The sequence below is a fragment of the Oxyura jamaicensis genome, chromosome 8, assembly GCF_011077185.1.
Source record: "Oxyura jamaicensis isolate SHBP4307 breed ruddy duck chromosome 8, BPBGC_Ojam_1.0, whole genome shotgun sequence".
Taxonomy (NCBI): domain Eukaryota; kingdom Metazoa; phylum Chordata; class Aves; order Anseriformes; family Anatidae; genus Oxyura; species Oxyura jamaicensis.
In genome coordinates this window covers 536,757-549,165 of record NC_048900.1, presented here as the reverse complement: position 1 = coordinate 549,165, position 12,409 = coordinate 536,757, and positions in this window count along the sequence as shown.

Here is a 12,409-nt window from a genome sequence, read left to right as displayed (position 1 = left end):
GGGAGGTGCCCCGCTAGACCTTCTGTTCACCAACAGAGAAGGACTGGTGGGAGACGTGCTGGTCGGGGGCTGTCTTGGGCAGAGTGACCACAAAATGGTAGAGTTCTCGATACTCGGCGAAGTCAGGAAGGGGATCAGTAAAACTGCTGTCTTGGACTTCCGGAGGGCTGACTTTGAGCTGTTCAAGACACTGGTTGGCAGAGGCCCTTGGGAGGTGGTACTGAAAGACAGAGGAGCCCAGGAGGGCTGGGCGCTCTTCAAGAAAGAAATCTTAATGGCTCAGGAGCGGTCTGTCCCCACGTGCCCAAAGACGAGCCGGCGTGGAAGAAGACCGGCCTGGCTGAGCAGAGAGCTGTGGCTCGAGCTTAGGAGAAAAAAGAGGGTTTATAATCTTTGGAAAAGAGGGCGGGCCACTCAGGGGGACTACAAGGATGCTGCGAGGCGGTGCAGGGACAAAATCAGAAAGGCCAAAGCTCATCTGGAGCTCAATCTGGCCACTGCTGTTAAGGAGAACAAAAAATGTTTTTATAAATACATCAACACAAAAAGGAGGACTAAGGAGAATCTCCACCCTTTACTGGATGTGGGGGGAAACTTAGTAACCAGAGATGAGGAAAAAGCTGAGGTGCTTAACGCCTTCTTTGCCTCAGTCTTTAACAGCAAAACCAGTTGTTCTCTGGACGCCCAGTACCCTGAGCTGGTGGAAGGGGATGGGGAGTAGAATGTGGCCCCCACAATCTACGAGGAAATGGTTGGTGACCTGCTACAGCATTTGGACGTACGCAAGTCGACGGGGCCAGATGGGATCCACCCGAGGGTACTGAGAGAACTGGCGGAGGAGCTGGCCAAGCCGCTTTCCATCATTTATCGGCAGTCCTGGCTATCCGGGGAGGTCCCACTTGACTGGCAGCTAGCAAACGTGACGCCCATCTACAAGAAGGGCTGGAGGGTAGACCCGGGGAACTATAGGCCTGTCAGTTTGACCTCAGTGCCAGGGAAGCTCATGGAGCAGATTATCTTGGGTGTCATCATGCGGCAGTTGCAGGGCAAGCAGGCGATCAGACCCAGTCAGCATGGGTTTATGAAGGGCAGGTCCTGCTTGACGAACCTGATCTCCTTCTATGACAAGGTGACACGCTTAGTGGATGAGGGAAAGGCTGTGGACGTGGTCTGCCTTGACTTCAGTAAGGCATTTGACACTGTTCCCCACAGCATTCTCCTCAGGAAACCAGCTGCTGATGGCTTGGACTGGCATACACTTCGTTGGGTTAAGAGCTGGCTGGATGGCCGGGCCCAGAGAGTTGTGGTGAATGGAGTCAAATCCAGTTGGAGGCCGGTCACTAGTGGAGTCCCCCAGGGCTCGGTACTGGGGCCAGTCCTCTTTAACATCTTCATCGATGATCTGGACGAGGGGATCGAGTGCGCCCTCAGCAAATTTGCAGACGACACCAAGTTAGGTGCGTGTGTCGATCTGCCCGAGGGTAGGAAGGCTCTGCAGGAGGATCTGGAGAGGCTGGACCGATGGGCCGAGGCCAACGGTATGAAGTTCAACAAGGCCAAGTGCCAGGTCCTGCACCTGGGGCGCAATAACCCCAAGCAGAGCTACAGGCTGGGAGATGAGTGGTTGGAGAGCTGCCTGGCAGAGAAGGACCTGGGAGTATTGGTTGACAGTCGGCTGAATATGAGCCAGCAGTGTGCTCAGGCGGCCAAGAAGGCCAGCAGCATCCTGGCTTGCATAAGAAACAGCGTGGCCAGCAGGTCCAGGGAAGTGATTGTTCCCCTGTACTCGGCTCTGGTGAGGCCGCACCTCGAGTACTGCGTTCAGTTTTGGGCCCCTCGCTACAAGAAGGACATGGAGGTGCTTGAGCGAGTCCAGAGAAGGGCAACGAAGCTGGTGAAGGGTCTGGAGAACAAGTCTTATGAGGAGCGGCTGAGGGAGCTGGGACTGTTTAGCCTGGAGAAGAGGAGGCTCAGGGGTGACCTTACTGCACTCTACAAGTACCTGAAAGGAGGCTGTAGTGAGGTGGCGGTTGGTCTATTCTCCCACGTGCCTGGTGACAGGATGAGGGGGAATGGGTTAAAGTTGCGCCAGGGGAGGTTTAGTTTGGATATTAGGAAGAACTTCTTTACTGAATGGGTTGTTAGTCACTGGAACGGGCTGCCCAGGGAAGTGGTTGAGTCACCATCCCTGGAGGTCTTTAAAAGACATTTAGATATAGAGCTTAGGGCTGGTTTAGTGGAAGATTTGTTAGCGTTAGGTCAGAGGTTGGACTTGGTGATCATGGAGGTCTCTTCCAACCTAGACTAATCTGTGATTCTGGAATGCAAAAAAAAACAAACAAACAAACAAAAAAAAACAGTGCCTGCCTGCTTTCTTCAGGCATGAACAACCTAAAAATAAAGGCAGATTAGCAAGTGTGGCAGCCCAGGACCCCTGCGCTGCTGCAGGTGGAGGTGAGGCCGGGCTGGCAGCGAGTGGCAGGCTGGGCTGGACGTTGTGTGCATATTCCCTGCCCAATGCCGGGCAGCCGGAGCCTCTGTGTCCTGGCAGGTGACAACTCTTCTGGCACAGCCCGTCTGAGCTTCCTAACACCGTGCTTACCTCCTGCCGCTGTGTTGCAGACAGGCTGGCCCGACCTGCAGCAGGGCTTGCAGCCCCAGCAGTCTGGCTGGGCTTCGTCTGGTGGGCAACGAGTAAATGCAGTCCGGGCTTTTAATGGAACATGTGGTAAAAACATGGCTCCTGCGGACACTTGGTATTGCAGTGAATCCTCAAGCACAAGGTGGGCCTTTCTGAAGGTTAGCTGGAAATAGCAGGGGGAGCAAATAGCCAGCCTCCTCCATAGCAGTGGTCAAGATACAAAAAGGTGGGGGAAAGTGGGCCGTAATTAATTTACCAGGATGCTATAGCTCTCATTTCACTTTGCTACAGTAATAGCTAAATGGAAATCCAGATCCCGTCTGAGCACATGAAGAAATAAACAGTTCCTGTGGATTTAAGAGAAGAATGAGCTTTGCGGAGCTGTGGTTCCCAGTTGTTCCTCAGTTTACTTGGAGATATTTATTATCAGAATAGTACATTCTTTAAGGATGAACTAAACTTGTTTGTGTTTTGAAATGGCATTTTTCTATCATCATCAACACCCTAAGCAGGATGCTTTGTAAACTTTTCTTGTATCACAGTTTTATAACAACAAAAACAGGCTTAAATACATTTATGGAATTGAGAAGGTCAGGAGGTACTGCCCATGTCTTTTGGGGTAAACTTTCCAGTTCCTGTGATAGGATTATTAACCAGATACTGGAGAACTGTGGTGCCTCAGGTGATGCCTCATCTGAGGGATCACTTAAAAACGGTGGCTCTCCAGGGATGAGAAGAGGTATCTTACTTTTAGCACTATTTGTTATTATGAAAGCTAATGGAAAAATCAGGTTTGGAAAAAATATTATTCAGATTGTGTGATACTTAAAGGGGCTTTCTGCAGTTTCATAAAGAATTTTAATCCTTTTGCTACAGATCTCCTGTCTCTTCCCTTGTATTTTACGGTAGGTTCTCTGTGTAAAAGCTGTACAATTTGTATGAGCTGTCAAGCTGTGCATTGATCTTTCACCCTGACCTGACTGGGTAGGTGCAGCCAACACATACATAGGCTGCTGGATCACTTTTAGATCTCATTTTAAAATCTGGTTTAGAGTATTTAATAGAAGGAATTTTACATAAACAGCTGAGTGTTTCTTTTTTGGTCTGCGTTTTTAAAACTATAAATGAAAAAGTTTCCCAGTACACTTCAGTGCATTTGCTTCTACCTGGGGTGTATTCCTGACTATTAAAACTTGTGCTCTTCAGCCTGACTTGCACTGAGGAGTTACAAATCCAAGTGCTGCCATACATTAGGCTGTCAACGTCCCTTCCCCTGCTGCACCGTGGCACCTCAGCCCCGGCTCATCCTCCTGCCCCTGCAGTCCCACTCCTGTAGCTCCCTGGCACGCAGCGGGCTGGCAGAGCTACCCGGCAGCTGGAGCGTTTGTTGCTCTTTGCTATTTTGCCATTTTATGAGAAATGCTCGTTTTCTTTGTTGTTGCTTTCTGCAATCACTGTTGCATGGAGTTTCATGGGAATTTCCTGGTGTTGGGAAAGGAGAGGGGAGAGAACGCTACTTAATGGAGGAAAACCAGTGGGATTAAAGTTCATGCTCCGAGAACTGTTCAGGTTGCTTACACTTGTGTGTGTCCATTTAGCTTTCTGATGGATGAATTTATTTGGTGCAACCAGAGTTTCTGGGGACCAGTCTGCTTCAGCAATCTCAACCAGGTAGGAAAGGATGGGACTGCACATTTCATTGCAGCCCTCACTTGTAAAAGGAGTAAATTCATGTAACCTTTTAAGATAAAGGCTTAGGCATTCTTCCACAGATGCCTCTTAAGTGGATCATTTTACTTGCTTCTTCATCCTATGCTTGAGAAACTAGTAAGGAATAAAAAATACTTTTTTTAAGTGTGGCAAGACTTGAGCATCTTGTGATCCTCTTGCTGCTTCCTCCCAATGGATATGTGCATCTGCAACTTTTTGGAAAAGAAAACTGTAAGAAAGAGGTATTTTCAGTGTAACTTGATTAACGAGTCAGTTGCTGTGCATATGGAGAACCAGCTAAGGATCTCTGTGCCAGTGTGTCTTCGCAGTCACCTTTTGCAGGGATATGCTTATTTATTCACAGAATGTTTATGTACCTCTGACATGGACTGTTTTTAAAACAAACAAAAACCAGCAGATCTTGCAATCTATTTCACAACCACCCTTGCCTCCTATATGTGTTGCTTGCCAACTGTAATTAATGGGCTGAGTTTTACAGACAATGCATTAGCACATTCTCTATATATGTCCTGATTCTGGCAAAAGTTGCAGTACCCAGGCCTCACTCTGAACCTTATTTCTGTAAGAAATCTCTGTGTGTATTGAGCAGGCTGCTGAGATGGCTTTTGGAAACTTACCTTTAAAGCTTTATTGCAAGCCAGAATATTTTGAAACTTGGCATGCTGCTTTTGGAGTAGGTGCAGTTCATATAGTTAAATCTGGGTCTGTCTCCTGCTCTTTTTATAGTTCAGGTTCCCTAGGGTAGAGGGAAGTACCTAATTGCAAGGCTGTTTTGCCAAGTACTTGGCAACTAGAGCTTCCCCCTGCAATGGAGTTTGTCTCTAAAGCAGATAAAGTCCATTTAGAATAACCTGGCACTTTGGGCTAGCAAAGGGCAGAGTTTTCAAGAAAAGTTTAGAAATTAAAAGTCTAGTATCTTTAACACATGTATTCATTTCTAGACACTGTGGATACAATGCTTTCTTACCATGTCAGTAGTTGGAAAGTATCTTGTAACCAACTACGTTTTTTCACCTCCTTCTGTGTTTTCTTCCTTGCCCACTGTTGGTTTCATGTGGCATTTTAGTTTTACTGGGTCAGTAATCAGGTTATGAAAACATTTTGTACCTCTGTAGCACACACACGCGCGCACACATATATATTTATATTTCATTATCAAGAAATGCAGATGCTTTGAGTCAAATACACTGCTAGAGATTGCAAAGTACTTTTATGGCTTTGTGTATGTTACAGAAATCTGGCATCTCAGTCAGTGTTTGCAGTATGTGCATACCAAGGAGCACATATCAGTAGAGCAGAGGTACCAGCAGTGTTACGGGACAGTGCTGCTGCTAGCCAGTCCTGTAAATCTGCAATAGTGCCGAGTCAGCACAGGCCCCACTCGAGTTAAAACCTAAACATCTGCTTAATTCAAGGCATGTGCTTAAGCTTCTTTGACATGAGCTTCTAAGTCAGGGGGGTGTTTTGTTTTTAATCGCTATTCAGAGTGCTTTACTTCACAAGGTCATGTTTAGGAAGCACTTTTCAACCAGGATGGAAGGGGTTTTTTTGTTTGTTTGTTTGTTTTTCCCCTAGCTTCAGCCTGCCATCACATAATGGGGTGAGATGAAGGCACGCAGTCCCAAAACCTGTTTTCCATTTCTGTCTCCCCATATGCCAGGTTTTTAGAGGAGGGAACCTAGGATGGCACAGCCCAGAAGTTGTAGCTTGTCCACCTAAGTCTCCAGTCTGGACAGTCAAGAACTGGGACTGCAGAGCTGCCGGGTACAGGTCTGCCCCTAGTAGGCAAGTAGCCAACAACGTGAGAGTAGTGCCTCGCACTTTCAGATGGTGCAGTGTATTCAGTAACACTTTGGTGCCTAGGCTGATCAGTATTTCTTCAATTATCTGAGAGACCCTGGCTGTGAAAACTTGGAGTAGGCTTGCTCCTTCTTACTCCTCTACACTATCAAAACAAATCCTTCCTTTTGCACTGAACTCCATCTGTTTCATTTTATTGCTGCTCTCATCTGTTTTCTGCTTGTTGTCTGTTCAGGTTCTTCCTGTACTCACACTGATTATTAACTGGAATAGTTTGTATACGTGTATTTTTTATATTATTCTACAATAAACTTCGGAATTAAAATCTCACTTGTCCTAGCTCTCATGATAGCAGGGTCAAAGAGAACTGAGAGGCTTTCTTTGTAGAACTGTGGCTGAAAATGTGTGGAGGAAATCACATTCTTGCCTTGACGCTGATGGGAAAACAGAAAAGCTATTGGTAAAACACAGCTAGTCTGAAGGCTTTTCGTTAAGCTCTGCTCTCCCTGGCATTGGGAACTGTTCTTTTGTTCCACCTAGATCAAGGAGCTCAGCTTAGAGGCCTCCTCCAACTCTCCGGTTACCAGCAAGTTTGGGAAAAGTTGTTAAAGATCCCTTCAGTGCTTAGGTCTGGTATATTGAATCACGTATTATAAATTCAGTAAACACGTTTTTGGGAAGGAGAATGTAGAAGCCAAGGCGGTGGGAGGCAGGAGAGGGGAGAAGAACCCTTTTGCTTATTGCTGTTGTAAAGACTTCCTTCTGAACCAAGAGGAATAAGGCTTAAATCAGATATTTTTTCCTGTCATTTAGCAGCAGGAGTTATGTTCTGTTTACTGTGTGGTGCAGTTCAAGGAAAAAGTCACCCTAGTATAGGAGCACAGACCAACAGGAAGATCTCCCTCCAAGTCGGGCATGTTAATGGCTCATTACAGTCTGTTTGATGGGAATTGGAATTTATTGTGGTATCTGGTAACATCCATCTTTCAGTTCTTCGCCTGCTTCGATAAGGAAAAAATCCTGTGCTGTTGTGTCCAGCTCTGCTCCTCCTGACAAATAAGCTGCATATCTTAAAAAGTTATCTATTACTCCGTTTGTCAGTTTTATAAACTGAAACAGATCAGCGAGAAGAGAGAGGGATGGCTGCTGCCCGTGCTGTGTGGTGGGGAGGCAGAGGCCGCTGCACCAAGGGCAGCTGGGGGCCCTGGGCATCTCCTGGCCGTGGCTGGGCAGAGCCAGGCCTGAGGAGCACCCACGCCTGGCAGCGGGGCCTTCTCCAGGCCTGGGCAGCTGTGGGAAGCAATCATTGGGGCCACTCTGACCTGTGCCATCTGCAGTGCTCTCAGGACATTGGTAGTCTGTGGGCATTGGTAGTCTTTCAGTCTTGGCACAAAACAATACAAAAAAAGAGTAGAGAAATCTAAAGCTGACTTAACCCAGTCTCAACTTACGAGCTACAGCTTAAGAGTACAGAATATGTCAGCCTTTCACGACCATGGAGCGTGAATATTTCAGAGTTAAAAACAGTGAGTTGTAAGCCCTGTGGTATGGCTCATGATAGTTTGTGAAATTGTATTGTTTTATTCTATGACTATGGACAGTCAACTCTTGAAAAGTAATTGATTTGGCAGAGTACTAATTTTTTACCCTAAATTTTATAGGCAGGTTGTAGGCAGAGTAAAGCATGTCCAGAACCAGTCAGGAGTCCTAAAGGCGGCATGATTGCAGAAGCAGCAATTAGCTGAAGTGGCACAGTAATGTCATTCCAAATTCATTAGGATCTAAAATGTCTGGAAACCGTGAGTTTTATGTGCTCTATGAAATTCATAGATGATGAATCTTCATGGGAATGTTCTAAGGAAAAGCCCTACATTAGGTCTCATTTTATATGCTCTGAAAGAAGGCCATGGACTGCAGTTCTAGAGCAGTGTTGGTGCAGTATATCCTCATCCATGTCCAAAATATTTTACCAAGGATTCTGCAGACCTCATTTTGCTAGCTGTTAGGACATTTACCATATCTAAGTTATAATGCATCAAGTTAATGAAATAATTGATTTTAACAAAAGAAAAGCTTAGCAATCAGGAGGTAACTTGAGCCCCTTCCCTCTCAGCATGGGCTGTGCTCACTTACGTGAGTATTCCAGAATACTGTGATTTTTTACACGGACAACTGGGGGCAATACCTATAAATTCAAACTACATATGATTTTTTCATGAAGCAACCATAGTGTATGTGACTTGAGTTACAGAGCCAGTTGCAAGCAGAGCAGCAATGGAACACATAGGCCCAATGGCACACATGAAAGGTCCCCTTAGATGATTACTGCATACAGGACAAATCTACAGTGATGAATTTTCCATGGTAAACTACCCTAGTGAAATGCAATAAAACAAAAAGTACTAAAGGAACAAGAAGATCCCTGGTCTGAGTCTTGTACCTTCCTGCAGTAAGTCAACTGCAGTCCCCTCATTTTTAAAAGTGGAAGGAGCCCCACGAGGAGCTGTGGGAGTGGGCTGGGAATCAGAGAGCAGAATTTGATATGACTTTTATAGCTAAATAGGAATGTGGTGAAGGAAAAAGAAGCTGCTGATTTTTTTTATGGAAACAAGAAAAAGGCATTGTGTTCTGTGTTCTTTGAATTCAGTGTTACTGTCTCATTTTACCACTTTGTTCCAGTGTAAGACAGACAGGTGTGTGGACATCTAGTAGACACTTCAGCAAAAGACAGATTTCTTTTGTTTAAAACGCGTATTTCAAGATCAGATAAGATGAGAGTACAGACATAAGAAAAATGAAACACTAGAACTCTAGAATTTCTTCCCTACACTGCCAAGCCCAAGTCAGGGGTTTTGATGAGAAGGGCTGAAATCTAAACAAGCAAACGGACAGCAGTACAGGAACTTCGAGAGAAGTCCCACAGGACAATTGGAAATGAAAATAACTGGGGGACTTGCACATAATGCACAGTAACATTCAAAACAACAAAAGAATCATCGAAGACCAATACCTCACAGCAACACAGTGTGGGGAACCTGATATGGTAGGACTTTTTGAGGGAGTTGGTGAGGAAACACAGGAATTGAAAGTACCTGAGATTTTATCAATAAGCTGCCTCCTGCTAGACATTAGTTAAACCAGCTTGTATAATCTTTCATCACAAAAAGGTAATTTTCTTCAAATACTTCAATTGCTATGCCACATCCCTATCTCTTTGCATTAGGAAGTAAAACTGTATGTGCATTAGTTGTTATAGGGAGTTTAGTTATGCCATATAAAGGAAAACTGTAAAATGGATACCTTAAATAAAAGTGGTAAATAAAATGGATATAATGGATAAAATGGTAAATAAAATGGATAATGGTAAATAAATGGATAATGGTAAATAAAAATGGATACCTTAAATAAAAGTATTTTTACTCTGGTATTTTTTCAAGCAAACACATAATTAAGGCTTAGATTAAAATCTGCCTTCTCTGAAAAACATGGAAGAATTTTATGCAAGAAAAAGGCCATTTGCCGAGGCGCCACCGCCATTTCACTGCCATTTGCCGAGGCGATCGGCTCCGGGGCAGACGCGTTCTGCCGCGGAGCGGGGGATCGGGCCAGGCAGGGCTGATTTTCCGGCATCGAGCCGACTTGAGGGAGCCGCCAGGACCCGGCAGCCCTCGTGAGGGAGGCTGACGAGGAGAAGGCGGAGCCAGCAGCGCCCCCTCCCCGGCCGTTCAAAAGCAGCCCCTAGGGAGCGCGGCGACCAGGAGCGCGGCGACCAGGACGGGCAAACAGGGCGTGGCGCGTCAGAGGGGAGTGGCGCGGCAGTTAGCGCGGCAGTTCGCGCAGGAAGGGCGGAGAGCAATCGCCTGCCCACACGAACACCTCTTAACGACAGTCGTTAGCTAGGCGATAATGGTCTCCACCAGGCACGGTGGGCTCTCCAGGAGGTCGGTACACACCCAGACCGACTGCCCGTTAAAGAATGCAGCGGTTCAGGTCACCGGATGCAGGGAGTGTCAGAGCCTGCTGCTGCCGTCGGCGGGAGGCAGAGACGCTGCGTGCGTGAGGTGCGAGCAGGTGGATGACCTGATCCGCATGGTGGCGGAGCTCAAGGAGGAGGTGGAGAGGTTGAGGGCCATCAGGGAGTGTGAGCGGGAGATAGACTTGTGGAGTAACTCCCTGCAGGGCCTCAAGGAGAGGTACCGGGCTGAGACACCCCAAATGGGGGTGGAGCCCCTGCCTTGTCGCCGTCGGGCAGAGGGAGGGGATCTGGGAGTTGAGGAGGAATGGAGACAGGTCCCTGCTCGACATGGCAGGCGATGCCCTCCCCTTCCGGCCCCACCTTCCCAGGTGCCCTTACACAACAGGTTTGAGGCCCTGGAGACTGAGAGATCAACAGCAACTGAGGAAGAGGTAGAAAGTGTTCCCAGGAGGATGCCTAGGGCGAGGAGGTCGACTCCACGCCTCAGGACTGCCTCCATCAAGAAAGAAAGAAGGGTGAATGTTGTGGGAGACTCTATCCTTAGGGGAACAGAGGGCCCTATTTGTCGGCCTGACCCTACCCGTAGGGAAGTCTGCTGCCTCCCTGGGGCCAGGGTCAGGGACGTTGCCAGGAAGCTTCCCAACCTGGTACGCCCCTCTGATTATTATCCTCTTCTGATAGTCCAGGCGGGCAGTGACGACATTGAAGACAGAAGCCTGAAGGCAATCAAAAGAGACTTTAGGGGGCTGGGACGGTTAGTGGATGGAGCAGGAGTGCAGGTAGTGCTTTCGTCCATCCCTACGGTGACAGGGAGGGGTACGGAGAGGACCAGGAAAGCCCACCTGTTAAACACGTGGCTCCGGGGCTGGTGCCAACGCAGAGATCTTGGGCTTTTCGACCATGGGGCAGTTTATTCAGCACCTGGTCTGATGGCCGTAGACGGGTCCCTATCCTTTAGGGGAAAAAGGATCCTTGGCCAGGAGCTGGCGGGGCTCATTGATAGGGCTTTAAACTAGGTAAGAAGGGGGATGGGGGTGAAGCAAGGATTGTTGGAGCTGTGCCAGGGGGAACAATAGCAAGGCCGGGGAATAAGGTAATGGCCCAGCTGAAGTGCATCTACACCAATGCACGCAGCATGGGTAACAAACAGGAGGAGCTGGAAGCCATCGTGCAGCAGGCAGGCTACGACTTGGTTGCCATCACGGAAACGTGGTGGGACCAGTCTCATGACTGGAGTGCTGCGATGCCTGGCTATAAACTCTTCAGAAGGGACAGACAGCACAGAAGGGGTGGTGGAGTGGCTCTCTATATTAGAGAGTCTTTCGATGTTGTAGAACTCGAGGCTAGGAATGACAAGATCGAGTCCCTTTGGGTTAGGATCGGCAGGGCCAACAAGGCTAGTGTCCTGGTGGGGGTCTGCTATAGACCGCCGAACCAGGATGAGGAGACGGATGAGGAGTTCTACAGGCAGCTGACAGAAGTTGCGAAATCTTCAGCGCTTGTACTCGTGGGGGACTTCAACTTCCCTGACATATCCTGGAAGCACAACACAGCCCAGAGAAAATAGTCTAGGAGGTTTCTGGAGAAAGTGGAAGATAGCTTCCTGACGCAGCTGATTAGTGAGCCTACCAGGGGTGGTGCCCCGCTAGACCTTCTGTTCACCAACAGAGAAGGACTGGTGGAGGATGTGATTGTCGGGAGCTGTCTTGGGCAGAGTGACCACGAAATGGTGGAGTTCACTATTCTTGGCGAGGCCAGGAAGGGAACCAGTAAAACCACTGTACTGGACTTTCGGAGAGCTGACTTTGTGCTGCTGAGGACACTGGTTGGTAGAGTCCCTTGGGAGGCGGTTCTGAAGGGCAGAGGGGTCCAGGAAGGCTGGGCGCTCTTCAGGAGGCAAATCCTAATGGCGCAGGAGCGGTCTGTTCCCATGTGCCCAAAGATGAGCCAGCGGGGAAGAAGACCAGCCTGGCTGAACAGAGAACTGTGGCTTGAGCTTAGGAGAAAAAAGAGGGTTTATAATCTTTGGAAAAGTGGGCAGGCCACTAGGGAGGACTATAAGGATGTAGCGAGGCTGTGCAGGGACAAAATTAGGAAGGCCAAAGCTCATCTGGAGCTCAATCTGGCTACTGCCGTTAAAGATAACAAAAAACGCTTTTATAAATACATCAACACAAAAAGGAGGACAAAGGAGAATCTCCATCCTTTACTGGATGCGGGGGGAAACTTAGTTACAAGAGATGAGGAAAAGGCGGAGGTGC